We start from the raw sequence: 5,752 nt of genomic DNA, 5'->3' as shown, positions 1-5,752 counted from the left end.
ATATATATATATATATATATATATATATATATATATATATATATATATGTGTGTGTGTATATATATATATATGTGTGTGTGTGTGTGTATATATATATATATATATATGTGTGTGTGTGTATATATATATATGTATATATGTATATATATATATATATATGTATATATATAAAATCAGCTGTGGTCAGTTATGTTTATGTATGTAATGTGTCTGTGTTGTTGAATCCTACAGAAGAAAAAGAACACTAATCGGGTCTGATAGAACATCAACAGACAACAGGATGGGATTAATTAATTCTCTCATGAAACCATATCTGATCATGTCTCATCTTGGTTGTATTTCAGGTAGATCTACAAAAGTAAGTTTCATTTTTATTCACTTTATTGTTTTCTGAGTTAGCCACTGTGCTATCTATCGATCAATCTATCTATCTATCTATCTATCTATCTATCTATCTATCTATCTATCACTCTTGTTCTCAGTCTTGTTCTCCTTCTTACTCATTCTCTCTCTCTCTCTCTCTCTCTAGGGGTCCAGATGGCCATCATATGGTTGCATTTGTGTCAATTAAATGTGGAAACACATTAAAGTACCATTAAAAACGGTCAGGATGAAAATAAAACAGGCTAAAAATAATATAAAGATACAAGAATAAAACTTACAGTGATTAAGAAATGAATAATTCTAATTTTAATATGTTGTAGGGAACGGGTTTGGGAGGAGTTTTATTTTAGTTTCTTTAGAGTGTTGCCATTGTGCTCCTAGTGAAACAGTGAGTCTGGAGCCCTGCTTTCTCTTTCTCACTTTCTCACTCTCGTTTTATCTCCTCTCTCCCCTCCCGTTCTCTCTCTGTCTTTTTTAATCTCTCAATCTCACTATCTCTCTTTTTGCTGTTCTGTGTTACTTTAACACATATTTTGGATGTTACCTCTTTCATGGCCGCCGTGCCTTCCTAGCTCTGGTTATCTGTCATGGCCGCCGTGCCTTCCTATCTCTGGTTATCTGTCATGGCCGCCGTGCCTTCCTATCTCTGGTTATCTGTCATGGCCGCCGTGCCTTCCTATCTCTGATTATCTGTCATGGCCGCCGTGCCTTCCTATCTTTGATTATCTCTGTCATGGCCGCCGTGCCTTCCTGTCTCTGATTATCTCTCATGGCCGCCGTGCCTTCCTATCTCTGTCATGGCTGCCTTGCCTTCCTATCTCTGATTATCTGTCATGGCCGCCGTGCCGCCCTATCTCTGATTATCTCTGTCATGGCCGCCGTGCCTTCCTATCTCTGATTATCTCTGTCATGGCCGCCGTGCCGCCCTATCTCTGATTATCTCTGTCATGGCCGCCGTGCCTTCCTATCTCTGATTATTTCTGTCATGGCTGCCTTGCCATCATTATCTATCATCTATCTGTTCATCAGCTTGGATCAATGTTGGTGCTATGTTTTTTTTTTTCAGGTAGATCTACTAAAAGTAAGTGCCATTTGTTGTTATTGGCCGCCGTGCCATCTCTCTCTCTCTCTCTCTCTCTAACATTGTCTTATTTTATCCTGTGTTGTGTTTGGCCGCCGTGCCTTCCTGTTTCTGATTATCTCTCTCACGAAGGGCTGGGCGGTATATCTACAGATTTAACGATTCCACATTTTGCTCTACAATTAATTGGCTCAGAAATATTTGATTAACAACATAATTGTCACTTTCAGTCAAATGAAAGTTTAGACTGAATCCCTGGAAACTTCTTTTGGTAATATCTCTGTCATGTGACCCAGATAATGTAAACAGAGCGTGTTCACTGGCTTGAGTCAGGTACAGCTCAGGGTGTTTGAAGTTGCTATGGCAACAAGTGATAGCTGCTGCTAGCATAGCTTTAGAACATGGTTCTGATCATCACTTATATAATTATAATTCGGTACATCTAAACAGAATCAACAATTACCATCAACAGTAACGTAACAAATGTTAACTACCAAGCTATTTATTATTTCAGAAGCAATGAAGGAAGTTCACTACAGTGTCATCATTTACGGAAGCATTACTAATTTAACAAAAACAATATGAGATTAAAAGCAACAAACCACATGACTCTACCACGTGAAGGGGCGTTGGTGGATTTTTTACGTTAGAAAGTTGATTTGACTAGGAAACACGTTGACTGGAATCAAACAGGGAAAACCTGTCTTCAATCATAGTTTGAGCAGTCTTTAAAAAAAACAAAAGTTTACATTGCTTTGATTTACAACTGAACATTAAGTCCATGTTTTAGATAATATAATTCTAACTTTAGAGAATTAAGTTTTACAATTCTGCCGAAAATTCCTTATACATTGTGTGGTCTGCGCCGTCCAGCCCTACTGTCATGGCCACCATGTCATCACCATCTATCATCTCTCTGTTCATCACCATCTATCAACTCTATGCTTCTCTCTGTTCATCACCATCTATCTTCTCTCTGCTTATATCTGTTCATCACCATCTATCATCTCTCTGCTTCCATCTGTTCATCATCATCTATCATCTCTCTGCTTCTATCTGTTCATAACCATCTATCGTCTCTGCTTCTATCTGTTCATCAGCTTGGATCAATGTTGGTGCTGTGTTTTTTTCAGGTAGATCATCTAAAAGTAAGTGCCATTATAATTTTAAGTATTCATTATGTTCTACTGTGCTCTCTATATCTTTCTCTCTCTCTCTATATCTCTCTCTAGGCTGCTTTGTTTTACATTAACACATCTATTTGTTGAAAGGTGCGTACCCGCTTGCGGTGTGAGGCGCGTGTTCGCGCTATTCCCTGACATGCACTCACAGTCACACCTGATAGACGACCTTTAGTACCAAACTGAAGTAACAAGCCACTTTTCTAAAATGTAAGTAGAAAGTACTGATATTGTTAAAATGTAAGGATTGAAAGTAAAGTCACCAAAAAATGTTTTAGCACCATGGACAGTCCCCCGCATGTTTTAGTAGTTGCTTTAGACCTGGTCACGTTCTAGCCTCTGTTTCAGCACCAAGGACAGCCCCCCCCCCTATTGTTTTTAGTAACTGGAATGTGTAATAATCACAGAATATGGTTTAAAGTAGCTTACTGTCTAGGCTCTGTTTCAGCACCATGGACAGGCCTCTGTGTTTTAAGTGGAATGTGTTTAAGTGCCATTGACATTTCCTCTTGTTTTTTAGCACCATGGACAGGCCCCTATGTTTTAGCACCATGGACAGTTCCCCTTTTCTTTTACTCTAAATTTGTTTAGCAACATGGACAGTTTTCCCTGTGTTTTAGTTTAAAAATCTTAGCACCATTGCTAGTTCCCGCTGTGTTAAAGCACCATCGACAGTTCTCCCTGTGTTTTCGCTTAAATATTTTAGCACCATGGACAGTTTCCCCGGTTTTAGCACCATGGACACTTCCCCCTGTCTGTTAGCACCATGGACACTTCCCCCTGTTATTTAGTGTTAAGTGGTTTAGGACAATGGACAGTTCCTCCTGGCTTCTAGTGTCAAGTGTTTTAGCACCATTGACAGTTCCCCCTTTGTTTTAGGACCATGGACAGTTCTCTCTGTTTGGTTCAAATATTTTAGCACCAATGACAGTTCCCCGTCTTTTAGTGTCAAGTTGGTTAGCAACATGGGCAGTTTCTCATCTGTTTTAGCACCATGGACAATTCCCTGTTATTAGCCACCATGGACAGTCCCCACGTTGTTTAATTGTCAAGTGGCTTAGCACCATGGACAGCTCCCCCGGTCTTTTAGCACCATGGACATTTCCTATGTGTTTCATCACCATGGACAGTTCCCTCTGTCTTTTAATGTAAAGTGCCTTAGCACCATGGACAGTTCTCCATGTGTTTCAGCACCATGGTCAGTACCCCCTGTGTTTAAGCACCATAAAAAGTTGCCCTTGTCTTTGAGCAACATGGAAAGTTCCCCCTTTTAGTGTCAAGTTGTTTAGCACCATAAACAGTTTTCCCTGTGTTTTAGCACCATGGTCAATTCCCTGTTTTTTAGCACCATGGACAGTTCCTCTTGTGTCCAAACACCATGGACAGGTCCCCCATTCATTTAGTCTGAAGTGGCTTAGCACCATGCACAGTTCCCTCTGTCTTTTAGCACTGTGGACATCATGTCTTTTAGTACTAAGGACATGTCCCACTGTATTTCATCATCATGGACAGTTCCCTTTTACTTTGAATGTAAAGTGGCTTAGCAACATGGACAGTTACCCCTGTCTTTTAGCACCATGGTCAGCTTCCCCTGTCTTTCAGCACAATGGACAGACACAGAGGGGCTGCATAGAAAACCAAGAGGAGCACATATTTGACACACATTTGCTTGAATAGCTTCACCGTTGTTGTAATATCAATAAATATGGCATTATTATGTTATTATTGGTGTAGGTAAAAGTCATGAGAGCAAAATCATCTTGACTAACTTTGTAAAAATCTATGTATCTTGTCAAGTGTGTAAGTTATAATTATTATGTCTTCACAGTGTGAGTCACTAGACATATGAGTAGTGTCTTAGAAAGGAAAATGGCTTTTTCATTACATATCTGCTTGTGATTTTAATGCATATCTGGAAGATTCATGTTCTGTTTTATTTATTGAATTGTCTTTAAGTACCTACAACCATTTTTAACATGCAAATGACCTCACTACAACCCAAATATTCTAATAACCCAGTTTTTTCTAAAAATAAGTTAATATCTTTACTGTAAACAACAGGGTTGAGGTTTTACATGTTTTTTTATTAAACAAATTTAGACGGAAAATAAAGTGTAAAAATGGCCTCAGGGCCCAGAGGGTTAATGTAAAATGGCTTAGCACCATGGACAGTTTCCTCTGTTTAAGTACCATGGACAGTTCTCCCTATGTTTTAGCACCATGGACAATTCCCACATTCTTTTAGTATCAAATGGCTTAGCACCATTGACAGCTCCCCTGTGTTTAATCACCATGGGCAGTTCCTTCTTTCTTTTAATGGACAGTACTCCATGTGTTTTAGCACCATGGACAGACCCCACTGTGTTTAAGCACCATAAACATTTGCCCCTTGTCTTTTAGCACCATGGACAGCTCCCCCTTTGTTTTATTACCATGGACATTTCCCCTGTTTTTCGTCACCATGGACAGTTCCCTCTCTGTTTTAATGTAAAGTGGCTTAGCACCATGGACAGTTCACCCTGTTTTGTACCATGGGCACTTCCCATGTTATTTATTGTCAAGTGTGTTAGCACCATGGACAGTCCCTCCTATCTAAGCACAATGGACAGTTCCCCCTTTGTTTTAGCACCATGGACAGCTCCCCATGTCTTTCAGCACCATGGACAGTCCCCCCGTTTTACCTCAATTGACAGTTCCCAATGTCTTCATGGAAAATTCCTTGTTTTTTAGCACCATTGACAGTGCTACCCTTGTTTTGTTGTTAAATGTTTTAGCACCATGAACAATTCCCATAATCTTTTAGTGTTAATTGTCTTAACACCATGTATAGTTCCTCCTGTCTTTTGGCACCAAGGTCAGCTCCCCCCTTTCGTTTAGCACCATGTACAGTCCCGTCTTTGTTTTCAGCACAATGTGCTCTTCCTGTCTTATAGCACAATGGACGGTTCCCCTTGCCTTTCGAGGTATAGTGGTTTAGTTCTATGACAGTTTTGCCTGTGTTTTAGTTAAAACTGCTTAGCACCATGTACAGCCCTCCCTGTGTTTTATCACCATTGACAGTCCCCCCTGTCCTTTAGTTTCAAGTGGTCCTATTTTGTACAGGCT

This window comes from Etheostoma cragini, chromosome 9 (genome assembly GCF_013103735.1).
Source record: "Etheostoma cragini isolate CJK2018 chromosome 9, CSU_Ecrag_1.0, whole genome shotgun sequence".
NCBI classification, from domain to species: Eukaryota; Metazoa; Chordata; class Actinopteri; order Perciformes; family Percidae; genus Etheostoma; species Etheostoma cragini.
Note: the sequence above shows the minus strand (reverse complement) of the source record.